Below are 12,181 nucleotides of genomic sequence, written 5' to 3' on the forward strand. Positions count from 1 at the left end.
TCTCTAATCAGACTCTCGTTCCCATAGAGCTCCAGTGCCACCTCATCTGATCTTATTCTATATACCTCCTTAAGTGCCTAATATTCTACTGTGTCTCTTAGCACTCAGATTATAATCCACACAATCCTGTGTTTTTTTAATATTTTTTCTGAATAATTCTAAGTATCTTGTTTTACCTGTGACCTGGTTTCCTTCTGAGAGTAATACCTCTTGAGAGTTCTTTCACATGGAGGTTATTTTGTCTTTCACATCTCTTATGTCCCTGAGTATGAAGATGGATGTTTACCTTGCCACTATTGCCTTCCTCCCCTCTGTTGCTCTACAACCTGTTAACTCTATACTGACTACCCCCCTCATGGCAGTCTTCTACAAACCTCTGATGATTCATTTCTTGGTGATTTTAGTTCTTGGCTCAATTTAATGTGATTCATCAAGTTTAGTTGTTGCCAACAGATACACATGGCTATGAAAAGTCCTATTTATTCACCAAGCAAAATTTTAAATGCCATGAGTTCCAAAGAATGCCCGCTTCTTTAGAATCTGAACTCCCTATCATAAAAGATAATGGTATCTTCTGGTCCACATCTTTTCCACAATCATTTAGAAGATATTTTTTTAATAACCTGGCCTCTCAGTTCCTTGACTTTTCTTCTCCAATGACTGACTTCCAGTTCATCTCAGTCACTCATTTCTGTGTTTTTACCTTAGATATTTAATTCCTAATAATTTTTCTAAACTCCAAAATCTCCTTCCTTATACAACTGTATATAGATAAAACACAAATACAGATATGAATATAGGCATAGGTCGAAAGAAATTGAGAAGAAATACTTTGGGGGACTTCCTCTCTGATCCGCAATCAAGGAAATTGGGCATTTCTGGGGATGGGTGGTTGTGTTTATTTAGCTTTTCATACCTGCCAAACGAGAGATTTTCCCTGTGCTGCTTTTTACTTCCATATGCAATGATACTCCTGTGGTATCATAAAATGTATTTTGAATCTTCAGTAATAAATTTTTGTCTTTCTTCAAATGTCTGGTCCCTGCCAATTACTTTTCAATTATCTACTTATTATTTCTTATATTTGCCACATGTTAAGTGTGTGTCTGGAGGAAGCAGAGACCAAAAATGTGTTTCAAACAACAGAGACACCTGAAGAAGTGACTGTATTAGCTAAATAGACAGGAGTTAATAGGCAGAATGATGAGCAGGAAAAATAATTAACATTTATTTTTATTTTATTTTTATATTCTTATTTCTTTTATTTACCTACATTAAAATGTACATGTATTCACAATCCTATACACCTGTGAAGTCACCACCCAAAACAGAATCATCCATCATTTCAGAAAGGATTCTCATTCTCCTTTCCAGACAACCCCCACACCACCATCCCTGCCCTCTCCTGAGAATCCACCATAGCTTTATTTTTGTTTTGTCTGGACCAGACTGAAACAGGATTTATATTATTTTACTCATGAGAGATTGAGAGGAATATTATAAGGGGAAAAATGATTACTTATTGCTTAGAAAATAAGAAAGAGAAATTCAGTCAGTAAGGATTAGTGTTAAAATAGAAACTTTGCATGAGTGGTTACACACGAAGCATATATGATAGGAGAGCAGTCTCTCTCTCTCTCTCACACACACACACACACACACACACACACACGCACACACACGCACACAACAGAGCAAGTATAATGAAAATGAAAATGAATAGAGCCCTAATCTATAGTAGAAAATGGATGGGCAGGGCTGAAGAAAGTAAGGAACCTCAGGCAGCCATCAAGGAATTCCAGGCAAGTGGAGTTATTAGAGATTTGTGAAAAAAGAGACTTGAAGATGGGCGCCTGGGTAGCTCATTTGGTTAAGCATAAAACTCCTGATTTTGGCTCAGGTCATGTTCTCAGGTCATTATCTCAGGGTCCTGAGATATAGTGAACTCTGCACTAGGCATGGAGCCTGCTGAAGATTCTCTCTCTCTCTCTCTCTCTCTCTCCAGGGCACCTGGATGGCTCAGTTGTTAAGCATTGGACTCTTGATTTCTGCTCAGGTCATGAATTCAGGCTCATGATCTCAGGGTCCTGAGATCGAGCCCCTTTCAGGCTCTGTGCTCAGAGTGGGAGTCTACTTGAGATTCTCTCTCTCCCTCTGCCCACCCCCCTCTCAAAAGGGACTTCAAGTACAAAAGACCTGAAAGCTATTTTTTTTTTTTTTTAATGAGCCATGTAATAGCATTAATCAGTGGTGATGCCTTGGGAAAATGTTGCTGGCAAAAACCTGCTGCACTCGCAGTATGGTTCCACATCTAAAAATTGATTTCACATTTATTCAAAAGATTTTATTTTTATAAAAGAAAATATTAAGCACCCCACTCTGATGCAGTTTGCTAATACATGGATCAGGAAAAAAAGTGCCTACAGTAATAACAGTAAAACAGCCTCTAACAATTCAATCACATTATGTCATTTATCCTTGACTCTCATCCTTTTCTCCCCTGAAGCACACCCGTTAGAGACAAGAAAGACTGTCCCAAATTGCCCTCTTCTGTTGTGAGTTCATGCCCTATATTGGTCTTAATGTTTTGGCATAAACATGATAGCACAATACCCAATGGGATGTGGACTTTTCTAGAGAACAGGCAGTTTCTCTCTTAATTATGTTAGTTGCCATGCGGGGTCTTGCCTGCAGTCTCTTGACCTTTTTGAAACAAGTGAAGGAAATCATTGTTGCCTGAAGCAGCTGACAGCAACATTTCCCAGAGATTGGTCCTTCCTTTTCAATAGGACAAATTTCTTTTAAAGGGAGATCTCAAAGCAAAGCTGAACAGGACATTTTTCTTTTTTATCCCTAACTCAGCTTGGTATATCTTCAAGGTTAGAAAAGGTTTATCAGCAACGTTAGTAGTGGGTATCTATAATTCCACATATTCTCACATATTTAGAGATATTTTAAAATTTGCTTGCCAATGTCATTAAAGTGAGCATTAAAATGATGTGCTGATCTCTTTATTACTGAATAAACCTGGGGAAATGGGTTCTCACCAGCCTAGTAGACAATATGGAAGAGAACACTAAAGGAAAAATGTGTGGTTCACATCAGGTAGCCAGTTTATCTTCTAGTTGTTCAAGGAAAAAACCTTGGAGTTATTCTTAATGCCTCTTTGCCTTGCATACCAGATCTGATCTTTAAGCATTGGACCACTTTCATGATTTCCGTGGCTACAATATTATTGCCAGGCATCTCCCGACTAATTGCAGCACTTCTTCCTGACTCTTCTAGAATATATGGTCTAAACAGCAGCCAGCCCGCCTGTGCCTATGAAGTGTGTGGACGATGGCACCACTCCTCTGTTCCTGTCTTCCAGTGGGTAAAGCCAAGGGCTTCCTGATGTCTTAGAAGCCCTGCCTAATATTTTATTCTTTAACTCTGAAAAATGATACATCTCAGAGAGGACATATATAGTTTTCTAAAATGATTGTGCCAATATTCACTCCTACCAAGAGTCTATTAAAAGTTCCCAGTATTCCAAACAAATAAATCTTAAAAAAAAAAAAATTTTTAAAAAGGGCGCCGGGGCGGCTCAGTCGGTTAAGCGTCTGCCTTCGGCTCAGGTCATGATGCCAGGGTCCTGGGATCGAGTCCCACGTCGGGCTCCCTGCTCAGTGGGGAGTCTGCTTCTCCCTCTCCATCTCTGTGCTCGCTCTCGTTCTCTCTCTCTCTCAAACAAATAAATCTTTAAAAAAAAAATTTTTTTTTAAAGTTCCCAGTATTCCATAACCTGACCACCATTTTGTATAGACAGAGTTATTTATGTTCTCCAGTTTATTCAGGACAGAAGGGTGTCTCATTATTTTTTACTTTCCTTGATTACAATTGAGCTTGTGCATCTTTTCATATTTTGAATAACCGTTCATATTCCCTATCTTGTGAAATGTCTGTTCATGGTTTTTTTTTTTTCTTTCTTTGAGTGGCTTAACTTTTCTTTATTACAGTTTCTGTTTAATGTTCCTTATTAATTTGTAAGATTTTTATACATTTTGGATACCGATTCTTTTTTGATTGAAAGTATTTTAAAACCTCTTATGCAAGTTTAGAGTATCTTTTTTTTTTTCTTAAATGGAAGTATAGTCGGCATACAATGTGAGATTAGGTGCAGAGTGACTGGACAATTCTCTATATGACGCAAGAGTCACCACAGTGTTGTCACCATGTGTCAATGTACAAAGTTACTAGAGTGCTATTGACTATATTCCCTCTGCTGTACTTTCCATCCCTGTGACTTACTTATTCAATAACTGGAAGTTTGTACCTCTAAATCCACTTCACCTTATAGTATCTATGAATCATTTTAAAGTAGTCCAATATGTGAATCATTACCCTTAGGGTATGAACTTTTTAGGATCTTATTTTAAATATCCTTCCCTATTCCAATATCTAAATACATATTTTAATATTGTTTTCTTTTGCTTTTGAGGTTTTGTAATTCACACTTGCCAATTCAATTGGGTTTTTTTAAAAAATTGAAATTTTTAAAAAATATGTAAGATAGAAGACAAATTTCACCTTTTATGTATTTTTTTTATTATGTTATGTTAATCACCATACATTACATCATTAGTTTTTGATGTAGTGTTCCATGATTCACTGTTTGCGTATAACACCCAGTGCTCCATGCAGTATGTGCCCTCCTTAATACCCATCACCAGGCTAACCTTTGCCCCCACCCCCCTCCTCTCTAGAACCCTCAGTGTGTTTCTCAGAGTCCATAGTCTCTCATGGATCGTCTCCTCCTCTGATTTCCCCCCCTTCATTCTTCCCCTCCTGCTATCTTCTTTTTTTTTTTTTTAACATATAATGTATTATTTGTTTCAGAGGTACAGATCTGTGATTCAACAATCTTACACAATTCACAGCGCTCACCATAGCACATACCCTCCCCAATGTCTATCACCCAGTCACCCCATCCCTCCCACCCCCCACCACTCCAGCAACCCTCACTTTGTTTCCTGAGATTAAGAATTCCTCGTATCAGTGAGGTCATATGATACATGTCTTTCTCTGATTGACTTATTTCACTCAGCATAATACCCTCCAGTTCCATCCACGTCGATGCAAATGTCAGGATTTCATTCCTTTTGATGGCTGCATAATATTCCATTGTATATATATACCACTTCTTCTTTATCCATTCATCTGTCGATGGACATCTTGGCTCTTTCCAGAGTTTGGCTATTGTGGACATTGCTGCTATAAATATCAGGGTGCACATAACCCTTGGGATACCTACATTTGTATCTTTGGGGTAAATACCCAGTAGTGCAATTGCTGGATTGTACAGTAGCTCTATTTTCAACTTTTTGAGGAACCTCCATATGGTTTCCCAACGTGGCTGCATCAGCTTGCATTCCCACCAACAGTGTAGGAGGGTTCCCCTTTCTCCGCATCCCCGCTAACATCTGTCGTTTCCTGACTTGTTAACTTTAGCCATTCTGACTGGTGTGAGGTGGTATCTCATTGAGGTTTTGATTTGGATTTCCCTGATGCCGAGCGATGTTGAGCACTTTTTCATGTGTCTGTTGGCCATTTGGATGTCTTCTTTGGAAAAATGTCTGTTCATGTCTTCTGCCCATTTCTTGATTGGATCATTTGTTCTTTGGGTGTTGAGTTTGATAAGTTCTTTATAGATTTTGGATACTAGCCCTTTATCTGATATGTCATTTGCAATTATCTTCTCCCATTCTGTTGGTTGTCTTTTGGTTTTGTTGACTGTTTCTTTTGCTTTGCAAAAGCTTTTTATCTTGATGAAGCCCCAATAGTTCATTTTTGCCCTTGTTTCCCTTGCCTTTGGAGATGTTTCTTGGAAGAAGTTGCTGTGGCTGAGGTCGAAGAGGTTGCTGCCTATGTTCTCCTTTAGGATTTTGATGGACTCCTGTCTCACATTTAGGACTTTCAACCATTTTGAGTCTATTTTTGTGTGTGGTGTAAGGAAATGGTCCAGTTTCATTCTTCTGCATGTGGCTGTCCAATTTTCCCAACACCATTTGTTGAAGAGACTGTCTTTTTTCCATTGGACATTCGTTCCTGCTTTGTCGAAGATTAGTTGACCATAGAGTTGAGGGTCCATTTCTGGGCTCTCTATTCTGTTCCATTGATCTATGTGTCTGTTTTTGTGCCAGTACCATACTGTCTTGATGATGACAGCTTTGTAATAGAGCTTGAAGTCCAGAATTGTGATGCCACCAGCTTTGCTTTTCTTTTTCAACATTCCTCTGGCTATGCGGGGTCTTTTCTGGTTCCATACAAATTTTAGGATTCTTTGTTCCATTTCTTTGAAAAAAGTGGATGTTATTTTGATGGGGATTGCATTGAATGTGTAGATCGCTCTAGGTAGCACTGACATCTTCACAATATTTGTTCTTTCAATTCATAAGTATGGAACGTTTTTCCATTTCTTTGTGTCTTCCTCAATTTCTTTCATGAGTATTTTATAGTTTTCTGAGTACAGATTCTTTGCCTCTTTGGGTAGATTTATTCCTAGGTATCTTATGGTTTTGGGTGCAATTGTAACTGGGATTGACTCGTTAATTTCTTTTTCTTCTGTCTTGTTGTTGCTGTATAGAAATGCCACAGATTTCTGTGCATTGATTTTATATCCTGCCACTTTACTGAATTCCTGTATGAGTTCTAGTAGTTTTGGGGTGGAGTCTTTTGGGTTTTCCACATAAAGTATCATATTATCTGCAAAAAGTGAGAGTTTCACTTCTCTGCCAATTCAGATGCCATTTATTTCCTTTTGTTGTCTGATTGCTGAGGCTAGACTTCTAGTACTATGTTGAACAGCAGTGGTGATAGTGGACATCCCTGCCATGTTCCTGACCTTAGGGGAAAAGCCCTCACTTTTTCCCCATTGAGAATGATATTCACTGTGAGTTTTTCATAGATAGCTTTTATATTAAGGTATGTACCCTCTTTCCCTACATGGTGAAGAGTTTTAATCAAGAAAGGATGCTGTACTTTGTCAAATGCTTTTTCTGCATCTACTGAGAGGATCATATGGTTCTTGTTCTTTCTTTTATTAATGTATTGTATCACATTGATTGATTTGTGGATGTTGAACCAACCTTGCAGCCCAGGGATAAATCCCACTTGGTTGTGGTGAATAATCCTTTTAATGTACTGTTGGATCCTATTGGCTAGTATTTTGGTGAGAATTTTTGCATCCGTGTTCATCAAGGATATTGGTCTGTAATTCTCCTTTTTGATGGGGTCTTTGTCTGACTTTGGGATCAAGGTAATGGTGGCCCCATAAAACAAGTTTGGAAGTTTTCCTTCCATTTCTACTTTTTGGAACAGTTTCAGAAGAATAGGTATTAATTCTTCTTTAAATGTTTGGTAGAATTCCCCTGGGAAGCCATCTGGCCCTGGGCTCTTGTTTGTTGGGAGATTTTTGATGACTGCTTCAATTTCCTTAGTGGTTATAGGTCTGTTCAGGTTTTCTATTTCTTCCTGGTTCAGTTTTGGTAGTTTATACATCTCTAGGAATGCATCCATTTCTTCCAGATTATCTAATTTGCTGGCACATAGTTGCGCATAATATGTTCTTATAATTGTTTGTATTTCTTTGGTGTTGGTTGTGATCTGTCCTCTTTCATTCATGATTTTGTTGATTTGGGTCATTTCTCTTTTCTTTTTGATAAGTCTGGCCAGGGGTTTACCAATCTTGTTAATTCTTTCAAAGAACCAGCTCCTAGTTTCGTTGATCTGTTCTACTGTTCTTTTAGTTTCTATTTCATTGATTTCTGCTCTGATCTTTATTATTTCTCTTCTCCTTCTGGGTTTACACTTTATTTGCTGTTCTTTCTCCAGCTCCTTCAGGTGTAGGGTTAGGTTGTGTACTTGAGACCTTTCTTGTTTCTTGAGAAAGGCTTGTATTGCTATATACTTTCCTCTTAGGACTGCCTTTGCTGCATCCCAAAGATTTTGAACAGTTGTGTTTTCATTTTCATTTGTTTCCATGAATTTTTAAAATTCTTCTTTAATTTCCTGGCTGACCCATTCATTCTTTAGTAGGATGCTCTTTAGCCTCCATGTATTTGAGTTCTTTCTGACTTTCCTCTTGTGATTGAGTTCTAGTTTCAAAGCATTGTGGTCTGAAAATAGGCAGGGAATGATCCCAATCTTTTGGTACTGGTTGAGAGCTGATTTGTGACCTAGGATGTGATCTCTTTTGGAGAATGTTTGATGGGCACCAAAGAAGAATGTGTATTCCATTGCTTTGGGATGGAATGTTCTGAATAAATCTGTGAATTCCATCTGGTCCAGTGTGTCATTTAAGGCCTTTATTTCCTTGTAGATCTTTTGCTTAAATGATCTGTCCTTTTCAGTGAGGGGGTGTTAAAGTCCCCTACTATTATTTTATTGTTGTCAATGTGTTTCTTTGCTTTTGTTATTAATTGGCTTATATAATTGGCTGCTCCCATGTTAGGGGCATAGATATTTACAATTGTTAGATCTTCTTGTTGGATAGACCCTTTAAGTAGGATATAGTGTCCTTCCTCATCTCTTATTATAGTCTTTGGTTTAAAATCTAATTTGTCTGATATAAGGATTGCCACGCCAGCTTTCTTTTGGTGTCCATTAGCATGGTAAATGGTTTTCCACCCTCTCACTTTCAATCTGGGGGTGTCTTTGGGTCTAAAATGAGTCTCTTGCAGACAGCATATCGATGGGTCTTGTTTTTTAATCCAATCTGATAGCCTGTGTCTTTTGATTGGGGCATTTAGCCCATTTACATTCAGGGTAACTATTGAAAGGTATGAATTTCATGCCATTGTATTGCCTGTAAGGTGACTGTTACCGTATATTGTCTGTGTTCCTTTCTGGTCTGTGTTACTTTTAGGCTCTCTCTTTGCTTAGAGGACCCCTTTCAATATTTCTTATAGGGCTGGTTTCGTGTTTGCAAATTCCTTTAGTTTTTGTTTGTCCTGGAAGCTTTTTATCTCTCCTTCTATTTTCGATGACAGCCCAGCTGGATATAGTATTCTTGGCTGCATATTTTTCCCTTTTACTGCTCTGAAGATATCATGCCAGTCCTTTCTGGCCTCCAGGTCTCTGTGGATAGGTCTGTTGCCAATCTAATGTTTCTACCATTGTAGGTTACAGATCTCTTAGCCCGAGCTGCTTTCAGGATTTTCTCTTTGTCTCTGAGACTCGTAAATTTTACTATTAGATGTCGTGGTGTTGACCTATTTTTATTGATTTTGAGGGTGTTCTCTGTGCCTCCTGGATTTTGATGCCTGTTTCCTTCCCCAAATTAGGGAAGTTCTCTGCTATAATTTGCTCCAATATACCTTTTGCCCCCCTCTCTCTTTCTTCTTCTTCTGGGATCCCAATTATTCTAATATTGTTTTGTTTTATGGTATCACTTATCTCTCAAATTCTGCCCTCGTGATCCAGTAATTGTTAATCTCGCTTTTTCTCAGCTTCTTTATGTTCCATCATTTGGTCTTCTATATCACTAATTCTCTCTTCTGCCTCATTTATCCTAGCAGTTAGAGCCTCCATTTTTTATTGCACCTCATTAATAGCCTTTTTGATTTCGACTTGGTTAGATTTTAGTTCTTTCATTTCTCCAGAAAGGGTTTCTCTAATATCTTCCATGCATTTTTCAAGCCCAGCTGGTATCTTTAAAATCATCATTCTGAACTCTAGTTCCGACATCTTACTAATGTCCATATTGATTAGGTCCCTGGCAGTCGGTACTGCCTCTTGCTCTTTCTTTTGAGGTGATTTTTTCTGTCTTGTCATTTTGTTCAGAGGACAATAGATGAATGAGAGAATAAAATGCTAACAGGGTAACAACGTCCCCAGAAAAATATACACTAAACAAATCAGAAGAGACCTGAAACCAGGGGAAAAGAAAGGGAAAGAAAGAAAAAAGAAAAAGAAATAGATTAAAACAAACAAACAAACAAACAAAAAAACAGAATATGATCAAATATGATCAGGCTGGTGCATAGGTCAGTGCCACACACTAGATTTTGGGCATACTTTGGTCTGTTAGAAGAAAGTGCCTCCCAAAATTTTAAAGAAAGAAAATCTTATATATGTACAAAAATAAGGGTTAATATGATGAAGGGATGGAATATGACTATAAATATGAAAATTATAAAAGATTTTATAAAAGGAATTGATAAGATAAGAAGTTGGTTGAAAAAAGAAAGAAGAGGTTTAAAAAAAAGTGGGGGGAGAGAATGTGATCAGGAAGGAGACTAGAATAAAGCCATACACTAGAGATTTAGGGTATATTTTGGTCTGTTAGAAGAAACTGTATCCCAAAATTTTAAAGAAAGAACAACTTATATATATATATATATACCAAAAATAAGGTTAACTACTATGAAGGGATAGAATATGACTCTAAGAATGAAAAATAAAAAATATTTTTTACGAAAGGGATTGATAAGATGTTGGTTGAAAAAGGGAAAAAGAAAAATAAAAAAAAAAAAAGAAAGTCAAAAAAAAATTAACTTTGAAAGACTAAAGAATTATGGTAAAAAAGCCATGGATTCTATGTGCATTATTCCCCTAGCGCTGGAGCTCTGCCGTTCTCATTGATCGGTAAACTTGGTCTTGGCTGGCTGTTCTCGCTGATCTTCTGGGGGAGGGGCCTGTTGCTGTGGTTCCCAGATGTCTTTGCCGGGGAGGCAGAATTGCCCCGCCCTTGCCAGGTCCAGGCTAAGTAATCTGCTGAGGTTTGCTCTCAGGAGCTTTTATTCCCTGCAAGCTTTCCATACAGCTTTGGAGGATGAGAGTGAAAATGGCAGCCAGCCAGTCTCTGCCCCAGAGGAGCCAAGAACTCGGGGCCCTGCTCCTCAGTGAGCCCCCAGAGAAAAGCGGTCAGTCACTCCCGTCTCCCCGGTCTCTGGCCACATTCCGTGCTCACCCCGCCTGTGACCGAGCATTTCTATCTCTGGCACCCGACCCCGTGTGGAGTCTCCAAACCCAGTAGATCCCTGCAGTGTGCTCCCACGCCACTCCTCCTGGGGGAGGAAGGGGAGTCTCCCGGGATCTGCTGCTTGTTGGGTCCCTGCTGGAGGAGCAGTGGCCTGACTGTGCCGCGGATCACGGTTTATGGCAACCCGGAGCTGAGAGCCCAGGCCTCGGCTCCATCTCTGCAGCCGGCTTCCCCGCTCTGATACCTGGGAGCTCTGCCGCACTCAGGCACCCCCGGTCTTTCTGTGACCCCGAGGGTCCTGAGACCACATTGTCCCATGAGGGTTCCACCCCCCGCTTAGCCACTGGAGCGACGTCCCTCAGCAGAGCAGACTTCTAAAAGTTCCGATTTTGTGCTCCGGGGCTCTATCACTTGCCAGAAGCAGCAGACAAAGGCCCCCTCCCCCGCCATCTATCCTCCCGAATATCGCCTGGGATTCACTTCTCCGCACGTCCTACCTTCCAGAAAGTGGTCGCTTTTCTGTTCAGAGTTGCTGCTATTCTTTTCTTCGCTCCCCTGTTGAGTTCGTAAGTGTTCAGAATGGTTTGATAACTATCTAGCTGAATTCCTGGGACCAGACAAAATTTAGGTCTCCTCCTCCTCTGCCATCTTGCTCCTCCCCCCACTTTTTATGTATTTTTAAAAATGTATGAATAAATGCTCCACATCACTTGCCATCAGGGAAGTGCAAATCAAAACCACAATGAGATACCACCTTACACCACTTTGAATGGCCAAAATTAACAAGACAGAGAACAACAAATGTTGGTGAGGTTGTGTAGAAAGGGGAACTCTCCCACACTGTTGGTGGGAATGCAAGCTGTTGCAGCCACTCTGGAAAACAGTATGGAGGTTCCTCAAGAAGTTAAAAATAGAGCTACCCTGTGACGTAGCAATTGCACTACTGGGTATTTACCCCAGATATAGATGTAGTGAAAAGAAGGGGCACATGCACCCCAGTGTTCATAGCAGCAATTGACTCATTGAACTTAATAAAAAAATGTAAAGAAAAACATGAAAATATTGTCTCAGAACCATTTATTTAATAGTTATTTCTCTACTGATGTCCGTTGTGATACATGAGAGTTCTCTCAGTCTCTGGTCATTTCTATTGGTTTTTGAGCCCAGTGGCACCTTCCCTGTGAGGACATCGCTGGCCTCCCTCTCTAAAATTAAATC

This window comes from Halichoerus grypus, chromosome 12, assembly GCF_964656455.1.
Source record: "Halichoerus grypus chromosome 12, mHalGry1.hap1.1, whole genome shotgun sequence".
Taxonomy (NCBI): domain Eukaryota; kingdom Metazoa; phylum Chordata; class Mammalia; order Carnivora; family Phocidae; genus Halichoerus; species Halichoerus grypus.